Here is a 12,155-nt window from a genome sequence, read left to right on the forward strand (position 1 = left end):
TTCAGTTATTCAATGAAGGTTTGATAGAATTCAGTGGAAAAGCCATCTGGTTCTGGATTTTTCTTTCTGTGGAGGGTTTTGATTAAATTTTCAATCTTGATGAATGTGATAGTTTTGTGGAGGAGACTAATCTGTTCTGAGTTTTGTTTTGGTAGGTGGTATGTGTTTAGGAGTTCATCCATTTCTTCCAGATTATTCATTTTTGTGGGGTAGAGGTTTTGGAAGTATGTCCTGATGATTCTTCCAATTTCACTGATGTTTGTTGTGACCACTCCCTTTTCATTTCTGATTTTGTGTGATGGACATCTGGATTGATTCCAGCTCTTAGCTTTTGTGAATTGTGCTGCTACAAACATGGTTGAGCAAATCTCTCTGGCCTGTGGTTTGAAGGTTTTAGGGTAGATGCCCAGTAAGGGAAAAACTGGGTCTGTTGGTATCTCTATAGTCAGCTTTTTCAGGAGTCTCCAGACTTCTCTTATATTACTACAGCCAGGTTTAATTCCCTATGTCCTGTTTCTTCAGGATATATTTGAATTCCTTTTAATTAATGTTGATTATTAACATAGATAAATGGTCATTTATAATTGATAAATAATGTTGGTTTCAGGACCAAGCATAAAATTGTCATTTCTAATATTCTTATATGTTCATCCTCTTGTTTGAGAATATAGTCTGAGACCCTCAGAAGATGCCTGGCTTTCAGGAGCACCAAACCCTACATGAAACGGTTTCCCTAACCATATGTATCTATGATGAAGCACATGAAATATTTTCTGTATGCATGTGTATATATGATGAAGTTGAATTTATAAGCTGGGGAGAATATAAAAGGAATGACAATAACTAAAACAATGACAATAATGACCATGTACTAAAATATTGGCCATGAGATGTGGTCTTGCTCTGATTTTCCAAAGTCTGTTAGCATATACTGCATGGGACTCACTGGGCAGATGGGCAATTCATGTCCCAGCTCTGACATAGTAGGATGGTGAAAGATTATAATTTAAGCCTTATGAATTGTCTATTATTGGAATTTTCTGTTCTTGTTTGTTTCCACTTGAGGCTTACCCAGGGTAACTGAAACTGGAGAAGATGAAACTAAGGACAAGTGGAGTCATCTGTATAATCAAACCCTCGCTGATGTATTCCATCCCTGTCCTTTTTGTCTGTGTCACATGACTAGAACATTCCAAGATAAATTCACTTACATTACTAATTTTCAAAATACTATAGCTTAGTCATAATGTCAATTAACATATTGCTCTATAACAGAGTATTTTATTCACTTATTATTCATGTTTTTTAGAGGAGAAAGTGAGTTACATTTGTATTTCAGAGCCAACATGTTAAAGGCTTAAAAGTACTTCATGTACCACCATCATTAACATAACACAACCTGAATGTTTTTCTTTTCTGCCTTGTTAATTTTTAAATTATTTATTTATTTATTCATTTTTGGTTTTTCGAGGTAGGGTCTCAATCTGGCTCCGGCTGATCTGTAATTCACTATGTAGTCTCAGGGTGGCCTTGAACTCTCGGCAATCCTCCTACCTCTGCCTCCCGAGTGCTGGGATTAAAGGCGTGTGCCACCATGCCCAGCTCTCTGCCTTGTTATTTTTATTATTATTATTATTTTTTGGTTTTTCAAGGTAGGGTCTCACTCTGGTCCATGCTGACCTGGATTAACTCTGTAGTCTCAGGGTGGCCTTGAACTCATGGCGATTCTCCTGCATCTGCCTCTTGAGTGCTGGGATTAAAGGCATGCGCCACCATGCCCGGCTCTGCCTTGTTATTTTTAAGTTGGTAAGCTATACATGAGAAATATTCAAAAATATTTGTATCTCTCTAATCTACATGCATATTTATCAGAGGAACCAATAATGAGGATTCATTTGCTGAGAGTATGGTTAAGGAGATCTGGTACTATAAAACTATATGTGGTGGTTTGATTCAGTTGTCTGCCATAAACTTAGGTGTTCTGAATGTTAGGTTCCCAGCTGATGCAGATTTGGGAATTAATGCCTCCTGGAGGCAGTGTGTTGTAGGGGGCACGCTTATGGGTATGATAGCCAGTGTACCTTGCCAGTGTACCTGGCCAGTGTTTGGCACACTCTCCTGTTGCTATTGTCTACCTGATGTTGACTGGGGGGTGATGTCCACCCTCTGCTCATGCCATCATTTTCCCCTGCCATCATAAAGCTTCCCTTGAGTCTATAAGCCAAAATAAACCCCCTTTCTTCCCAGAAGGTCCTCTTGGTCAGGTGATTTCTGCCAGCAATGGAAACCTGACTGCAATAAGATAGTTCTCAATTTTTTGATGTTGGAGCTCTTATATTCTTAACATTTATTGAAGACCCTAAGAATCTGCTTGAGAGAATTCTGCAAACCCAAGATGTACACAACAGCCCATTCCTCTGCCAGTATTCTGATGTCACCATACATCACTCAACCTGACATTATCACCTAGTGACCTGAAGTAATCAGGATGGAAACGTCATATATTGACTTGGTTTTGTGATGAGACTGGTTTTGTGTTGTGAAACCCAAAGCTCCTTTTGCTCTTGAGACCCTTTTGGTGGCATTTCCTGAGCTACAATGTGAAAAGGAGAGAGAGCAGCAGCACAGTCTGAAAAGAAAACATGCTTCTGGTACAGACTCCTGAGAGCCGTGACCCCTTTCGCTAGGCCCACAGAGGCTTGACCCAGAGACTAAGGTGCTGGAAAATTAATAGTCACCTGAAGTCAACCAGAGGTAGTGGCCCTCAAATGGCTTTCACATTATTGAATAAAGAGTAAGAGAGTGAAGAAAGAGTGAACAAGTAGAAACAAGTCTATTAGGAGTAATGGAAACTCCTGGGTAGTGGGGAAGGCTTCCAGAAGGCCATAAAAACCCTTTTTAACACAAGAAAAATTTGTTTGGCCTCATAATTTCAGAGGTTTCAGTTCATGGTCACTTGTCCCTTGATTTTGGTTTGTGACAAAGACTTCCATTGTGGTAGGAGCATGTGCTGGGGGAAGTCTGTTCACATTAAGGTGGCTAAGAAGCAAGGAGAGACAGGAGGGGGCCAGGATCCTGATAGATTTTGCAAGGGAACAGCCTCATTGACCTGATTTCCTCACAGTAGGACTTACCTCTTAAAGATTCTCATTTTCCAGGAGCACCATTGCCTGAAGACCAAACCATTGACACATGGGACTTGGCGTGGGCGGGGGGTTCTGCAGGTCTAAACCATAGTAGTCAAATATTTACTGTTTTGTGGTTAGAGCACATAAGATGCACTCTCTTGGCAGTTTTTAATCATGCAATGTATTGTGATTAGGAAGTTGTGAGGTTTATCTTTTCACCTTTACCAAGATTGCCTATTCTTTGAGAGTTAAACTTTTTTTGTTGTTCATTTTTTTAATTTATTTATTCAAGAGTGACAGGCAGAGGGAGAAAGAGGCAGATATATATATAGAGAGAGAATGGGTGTGCCAGGGCCTCCAGCCACATTGCAAATGAACTCCAGATGCATGCGCCCCCTTGTGCCTCTGGCTAACATGGGTCCTGGAGAATCGAGTCTAGAACAGGGGTCCTTAGGCTTCACAGGCAAGCGCTTAACTGCTACGCCATCTCTCCAGCCCTAGAGTTAAACTTTTTAATATCTAAAAACAATACATATGTGGGTTTAAGGACCCAGAGCATCGTGTTAAAATCCTCTTTATTTTTCTTTTTATTTCTTCTTATACTCAATTCACAAAGAGCCAATGAAAAGTGATTTTTTGAAAATTTAGAGTTACGGTTGGGACCAGGGGAAGTCAGGTAATTTTATCTACCTTGGTTATTCTGAGGGCTTTCTATGGGCCAAGCCAATGAGGGCCTACTGGCTCCTGTCACGACCCTCCAGCTGGAGAGACATGCTACTTTCCCAGCTATGGGAGTGCTGGTCCCACAGTGAAGCCCCACTCTATCATCTTTGACTTGTTTTGTTAGCTACTGATCTTGGCTCATTCTGCTTGTCTCTGACACTGGGAGGTGTTGCTGGTCATGGATCTTGGCTAGTTTTGCCCTTATTAATTAAACTACTCTCTCCTGTATAACCAGGCTCACTGTGCTCTCTGTGCCCTGTTGAGTGGTCAGCTGGTAGTTTAGGGTGCTTTCCCTCACTGCCTACCAGAAGCTAATTCCTACCTCATGTCTGTGGATGTTTCTCTTCCTTCTCCCAACAGCATTGTCAGATTATGATTACATCATTTCACAGGTAGGAAAAATTTATGTGTGTTAAAGGAAATTAAATGATTGGCTCAAGGGGACTCCACTAGTAAAATTAAACACAAATTTTCTAATTTCAGGGTCCATGCTTTTTCCATTATAGCATTTTCCCCTTCATACTTGCTAACTAAAGCATTCTCTGTAGAACTAGTTTGGTTAAGTTAGATTTGGTTCCATTTCAATCTCTGGAACATGAGGCTGATTTGAATCAGAAGTGGAGCATCTGTTTGAATTTTGAGCAGTCTTATGATGTCTAATCTGGTCCTGTGTGACAGCTGATAAATGAACATGGCAGAAAGGTAACATGAAATATTGGAGAGTCTTTCTCAGAAGGATTCTGGGTAGTTGTGGGAAGATGACTATTATGAACCTATATTTCTGGAGAGATTTTATCTAAACTGTTAGGTCAGGCCTGGTGGCCACAAATTGCTTTCAGCTGTGTTGCACTACCCATCACCTTTCACCCTCACAAATTTACTGAGCCTTTCCTAGTCCTACCCATTGCCTCCCAGCTAGTCTAAAAGAGCTAACTGCTTAGGGCAAAACTATCAAACCCCATTTGGCTGGGGAGCTGGCCCAGTGGAGGAGTGCACTTTCTATCCTGACTTTAAGCTCTAACTTTTAGACAAATCAAAATGACAGCACCTGTGTGCCTATACATCAAATAGCACAGGGTCAAAGTCCACACTTTTTCCCTACTGCTTCGCAGGGCTTTGGTTATTCAAGCATTAAACAGGAAGAAAATACAGATCACAGGGACATACACATGTGCTGGGTAGGACGTTATAACTAAAAATGTTAAATGTTCTTTGAAATGAGTGAAAAGGAAGGCTGAATTTAGAGATATGTTATAAAAAGCTCTGTGGTTTCTACTCTGGAGTGAAATGATACAGTTTGATGAAAAAAGTAACTGCTTTATTGGAATAAAAATTGTAATATTTTCTCAACTCTATCTCCTATTGTTTCACCTGTCTACTGAGGCAAAAATGAAACCACTACCACCACAGAACTCTTTGTATTGACTAGGAAGAGAAAGTTCCTATTTATTGACTTGACATGCAGGTGCTTTATCAGTCTTTTATTACTTGGCCTTGACATCCCCCCAAAAGTTACCCCAGCAACTTCAGAGCCATGTTGGCTTATGTATTGCCCAGCCTCACAGATCTTCCCTTTGAGCTTTTGCTCACGAGGCCTCTGTTTAGGCTTTCATCTCTTCTGTTTCCTACTGTGTCCACCCATTTCTCCAACCTGTCTTTAACAGCCAGTGTATCATTATTTCTTCTTGCTTTATATTTGAGAGTAGGGCTGGTAAATGTTTTCTGTAGGGGCACTAAACATCACAGGATTGCCATTGGTCCTTGATGCATCAACACAATCCCCTTGTCACCAAAGAAAAGGCACAACCATGTTTTGATAAAATTGTGTGCAAATGGTTTATAATAATTATCTTTGAAAGGATTCTAGCCTTTCTTCTAGAATAGGGATGTCAAACCTTTTGTTCACATTGGACAATGAATTGTCTTGAGCTGCACATTAAATAGACCATCTATTATGATTAACTATACTTATCATTATAATATATTAATGTAAATATTATTAGCAATACTTACATGTAATGTCTTATGTTTTAATGTTATTTACTAAACATTTATAAAACAAGGCTCTAAGATTCATGCAGATACCTTCATCCTTGTTTATAGCCCACAAAGCAATCCTAGTATGTACAACAGCATATATTCAGATACCTTTGATTGATAAACACTCTTTAAACACAAGGAATACACTCCATGCAGTTTTATGTATTTTACATTGCCTTTTTGCTTATGTACTAATTCTTGATCTCATGTTGACATGGTTGTTTTCTTTCTTTGGGCTGAGTGCAGGTACAATGTAAGGCTGAAATATAGTGCCTTACCACTGTATTTTAAGATATATATTATAACAAATCAGGATAAATGTCTTCACGTGTATCCTAGGAAAATATCTTATGACTTATTTTCTGTCAGAAGAGTTATAATGAGGCTTCTTGTTTAGCTTGCCAACACAGTACTCATTTCTTTGGAGAACAAAGTACCTCAGGTTGGCCTCCTGATAGAAAGCCTGCTGAGTTTCACCATTTAATAAGATAGAGTACACAGTGTAATTTGTACAATGTCAAACTTCAAAGAATAATTTATAACAATAATGTTTCTATTTACAGCATGCCACTAAAAAGGGACAATAAAATGTCAGGCTTGACAATGTCCACTGATTGATATTAAGGACATAAAGGGAATTGTTTTTACCCTTAGCAATGCACAGCCATTTGGTACAAGAGAGGGCAGAATACAATCAAGTTCACATTCTTATGAAGATTCAAGGCTTTGGAGAGTACAGTAGTCTAGATATCATATTTATTCAAGAGATGTTATGATAGAAACACAGGAACAATTGAAAAATTGCATGTCTCTGGTTTATTTTCTGTCAGTCCAGAGAAAAGTCTGGTAAGTATAACCTAATTATTAGTTTTTGTTCATGCTAGGTCATAACCATCTATTTGGATATGTTAGCTGTTTATTGCAAATACTACACTCAAATCTTTCAGTCACATAGATGGCAAGGGGAAAAATAAATTACAGCCCATGAGATCCATAGGACTGATGAGGGGGGATGATAAAACCATCCCAGATGACACAGGAAGATGCTCAGTTCAAATTTATCCTCTTGTACTATGAATTATGATACACTGTAGTGATGAAGGGTTATAATGATCACAGTGAAAAATTTGATCTGTGTGGGCATTCTCTTTGTAATAAAGTAACACAGGGCTAAATATAAAAGTGAGCCATTTATTTTTTACCAGTGTAAGATGAAATGCTCAGCATCATGGAAACATTTATTATATGCTAGAGTCTTCACACAGGGGAAGGTCATGAAATTTCTGAAAGTGTATTTTTCACTCATGTTCTCTGACAAGGTGTTGCCTCAAAAAGTAAAACCAGGAACAGATTAGCTCATCACAGTGATGCAGGCACTAAGCAGGGCTTTCTTCAGTGATTGGAGTGAGATCCCGTGTCGTGTCATGTAGGAGGTGGCAGATGAAGGGCTTTGGTGCTGGCTTATGGGGAATTGCCTTTATGACTAACTAGATGGTCATCCCAAAACCTACAGAGGTACTGAGGTAGCAGCATTTCTTGCTCTGTACATGAGTGACACTGCCAATGGAATAAAAAAAAAAATACAGGAAACAATCAGAAGCAGCCACTCAATGTGGTAAACTAGATGCCCTGCTAAGAGAGGCCCTCAAGCTGCCTGCAGAAGCTCCTGTGGGCCAGTATCTCCCTGTGCAGGCTGACAGCAAGGTCCTCACTGTCCCACTGATGACTATTGAGGTCCAACTCCAGACAGAACTAACCTGTACATAGTCTGTAGAGTACAACCAAGTTACCCTGTAATTATAATCTCTCTAAATGCTACAAGGCAGAGGACAAAGTGTTGTGAAAATATATAATAAGAGTTGACCTGACAATTTGAAATGTGGCTTGGGAGAGGAAAGTATCACCAGAAGGATGACTAGAAATTAGCTGAGATGGAGCTGGAGGTGTAGGGGAACAAGTGTCTCAGAGAGGGAAGCAGATTGTGAAACTCTGAGACAAGTAGCGTGAAGTTCTGGACCTAGAAAACCAGGGCTGCACGCATGAGGATTAGCTCAATTATATTTGATTCTGTCACATGAGAATCTCTTACATTATTCAAATAAAATTATACATTGTCGCCGTTCATTGCATTATAAAACCAAAGCCTTTTCTAATATTTTTCTCCTTGGCTATTACTGTTTTCATCAATCCCAATGTATAATTCTTATCATTGTATGCTATCTAGCCTTATGCAATGTTTCAGATATTTCATAGTTGTTAAACTCTCACAAAGGACACAAACATGAATCAGTTTCTAGAGTTCTTTCCAAGGGCAGTGAAGAGCATTGGCACAAAACTCAATTTTGTTTTAAATTAATTACAATGCTCTCAGTGAATACAAGACAAATAAAAATCATATTTTATCTCTCAATACAAACATTTTTCATTCCAAGGAAATTATGAATCATCTAAAGCACTGAGGATCTTTTTTATTAACAAAATTATATATCTTTTAAGTGATATATCACTAACTCATTTCTCTCTTTCTTTTCTTTTTAGTTTTTGTTGTTGTTGTTGTTGTTGTTGTTCACTGCTACAAGCTAGCTTCTTAAAGGAGAAAGAGGTGGAACCCATGATGAGACAAAATCGGTTCTTTTTGGAGGAAGGCACACATACTCAATGACCCCTAGAATTCCTCTAGCTACAGGCTTCTTTTGCATATGATTGCTTCCACAGATGCATGAACTTGTTGACATGTCATTGTGCATGGTATAGGAATGTTGTGACAAGTACAGGGATGATTTAGCAATGGTAATTTACCAGCAGAGTTGATTAATCCATCAGGCACTTAAAAAAATCTTGTGAATGACAAAAGCAGTGAAATGAAAATCAAAGCATGGAAGGATCTGGTTTAACTGTGTTACTTATGACATATAATGTCCCTTGTTTAATACGTGACTGTCATACCCATTTCCAATCAAGCAGAGTATGTTAACTTTAAAAATAATATTGTGCATATGCTTGATGCATTAAAGGGATAAGGAAAGGTAAGAGGATCCTGAACCACTCACTATACATTAGCTTAAGTGACAAAATATAAATCATAGTAAGTCATGGGCTTCTGCCCAGTTCTGATCTTCATGTGGAGCATGTCAATGTCAAACATTAAAATTATGCTCCTTGGTTATAATGGCATGCATTTGGTAATTGGGCAGAAGTGAGTGGAATAAATAGGAGGTTAAAGTGTCACCCTTTGGAAGTGTTTTGACATATTACCCAGCATTCTGCATTCATTACTTGTAATGGTTCCTAAGTTTTTATTTTGACTGGCTTTCAGCATTTATAGAAAACTTCTGAAAGAGTCACGTAGGAAATGCATTAGAGAAAATATTTAAAATTTATTTTTGATGTATCTGGCATTAGAATCAAGCTCATATGGCTGATAAAAGCATAGCCAACCAAAGAATAGCTGCTTTATTATTTTCTTTCATATCCACTATATTTCATTCTCATTCCTGCTAGGAAGATCCATCAAAAGTTCCTTCAGTATTATGAAAAATCCATCAAAATGCATTTGTTAGTTATTAATGAGTAAATAAAATAAGGAAATAGTCCTAGCACTTTTGTGGATATGTATATGTATTTACAGGGGCACTCAACTACAGAGAAGAAAGGGAGAAAGGATAAATTTTTGTAAGTTCCCCCTGTATGCCAGGATGTCTTAAGGCACTTTGGCTAATTTATGAACACTGAGTAAATACTGTTTGTATGAAAGAATGTGACATTACTTCTTGTCTATATACCAAATATTTTACTTTAGTAGTTTGATATTACAAGACTAGTTAATTAATTAATTCAAATATTACCATACTGATCAACATTTTTAGGGGGTAGAATCAAAGTAAATAAACAGTTTTAGTGTTGTAAGTAGTAGGAAGGAAAAGGAAGTTGTGATCCATTCATGCAGGTCTCATAGGCAGAGATTATTAGGCAAACCTATGCTGGCAAAAGTAAATTCATCCAGTAGCTAAGATTAGGATGACTTGCATGAAGTTCAAACTTCAGAATGGATATGAATAAGTACAGGCTGTAATTCACAGATTTTATATACATACATACATACATATGTATATATGTATATATACACATACACATACACACACACACACACACACACACACACACACACACACACATACATACACTGAGGACCCCATTCAGTGGGATTGCTTGTATTCACCTTGGGGTTGTGGGTTATGAGTTGTGAGAGCAGCAGTCAGTCATTGTGTGTTGGGGAAAATTAATCTGGATAATCCTTCCCAACCTGTGGCCCTTAAAATATTTCTGAAGTTAGATATTTTAACAATAATTAGAAGAGAGAAAGGAGCTTGAGTATTAGAAAAACAAATGATAAGAAATTGCATATGTTAACTGTCCTGATTTATTTATTACACACTATATACATATATTGATATATCACAGTGCAGTTCATAAATAGGTATAATTACCTGTTCATCATATGTTATATACATGTATTGGATTATGACAGAAATAATACACAATTAAAATAATATTGAGGCAGAAATGAAGACATTAATATTTGATATGTTCACTAAGTTATAAATGGAAACATAGAAGATAAATAGAAATTATTTTTTAGAAGTTGAGTAGAATGGAAGATAGACAGTAAACCCATCAGAAGAGAAATGGAAAGGAAAAATAATACCAGATCTTGAAACTTTATAGAAAACATCAAAAAAAGCATCAGAGATAAACAGGTAAAAGTAAAGTCCCAATTCCAAGTTGGCACTTATTTCCAGTTTAAGTGCTAAGTCTTATGACGTACAGATAGTTCTAGATTTTTAACCAGTGGGTAAGCTGGAGCTAAAATAACTTGGAAAAGATTAAAATGAGTACTGCTTAGAAACAGTTCAGATACATATTCATAATAATTTTAAAGATATTTTATTTGTTTATTTATTTTGAGAGAGAGAATGAATACACCAGAGGTTGTAGCCACTGAAAACAAACTCCAGACACATATACATCACCTTGTGCATCTGGCTTATATGGGTTCTAGGGAGGCTTCATGGGCAAATACCTTAACTGTTAAGCCATCTCTCCAGCACCATGATATATTTTGAAATGCTACACGATAGAATGATTATTTTAAGTCTTCAATTCTAAGTCAAAGCAGAGAGTGAAGTCAGCTTCTATAAGCAAACTCTGTAGTGACCAAGTTGAATATTAACATATTGAAAAATGGAATATGCATAGATTAGCATTAAAAACACAGGAAAAGGTGAATTGAGTTCTTCCAGGCCAGAAATATACTTAGACTCTCCTAGTTGCCAGACATTGGTTACCGTGATAAGGAAGACACAGGGTTTATGGGAACCCCCAGAGGACTCACACTCACAAAGGCCATGATGTCAGCCTGTGACTATATGTTACCACAGTGAGGGGGTTTTCATCACTCAGGGCATCTGATCTTAAAGAATGGATAAATGAAATTAGGAAATTTGCAAGAAACTGGATAGACCCGGAATAAATTATATTAAGTGAAATGAGCCAAATGCAGAAAGACTGAAACCACATATTTTCTCTGATATGTAGGTCATAGCTTCTAATATATATGTATGTATGTATGTATGTATGTATAGTGGGGAGCAGAATGTGGGTAAAACCTATAAGGCTAGAATGATAACCAAGAGCTGGTATAAAGAAATGGTTTAGGAAAGGGGATGGTGAAGGGTGAAAGAACTTGTGAGGTTTATACAGAAAAGGGCAGTTTATGTGGTAGAGGACAGGAGGACATGAAAGAGGAGGAGGGGTTGATGATCATTTCAAACAAATTATATTTGAAACTGCCAGAATAAATGATACCCCAAACCCCATAGTCTATCTTATTAAACAGTATGGAGGCATATTTTCTCTATTACTAAAGAATCAAATCATCTAAAAATGTATCCTTTATCTGTGCCTATGCTAATCAGGATATTTTCTGATTATCATTAAATTCCCAGATGTGTCTGTTTTTTGGGAAAGAATATCCTAGTCAACCCAATATGAATACTTGGTATTTGTGATGTTTATATTTATTCTAAGGTGTAGATACCCTCTCAGATGCTGCCAAAGTCATTTGTGAGTCTTGAAGGCTAGATGCCAGGTTTTGTACTACGGTGTCTCCCTGAGTCTCTCAGGAAATAGTCAGCTGGGCTCAGCAGTATCACAAAATATCTCCATTAGCTGTTCTGTTTCTCTTAAAATTTCTGGGACAAATAG

General features: G+C 37.6%; 1 protein-coding gene across 4 annotated transcripts in view; it reads left to right on the forward strand.

Annotated features, from left to right (window-relative positions):
• Positions 1-12,155, forward strand: part of Tmem117 (transmembrane protein 117) — a 517,186-nt gene that overhangs the window by 215,653 nt on the left and 289,378 nt on the right. The window lies entirely within an intron of this gene.

This window comes from Jaculus jaculus, chromosome 6, assembly GCF_020740685.1.
Source record: "Jaculus jaculus isolate mJacJac1 chromosome 6, mJacJac1.mat.Y.cur, whole genome shotgun sequence".
NCBI classification, from domain to species: domain Eukaryota; kingdom Metazoa; phylum Chordata; class Mammalia; order Rodentia; family Dipodidae; genus Jaculus; species Jaculus jaculus.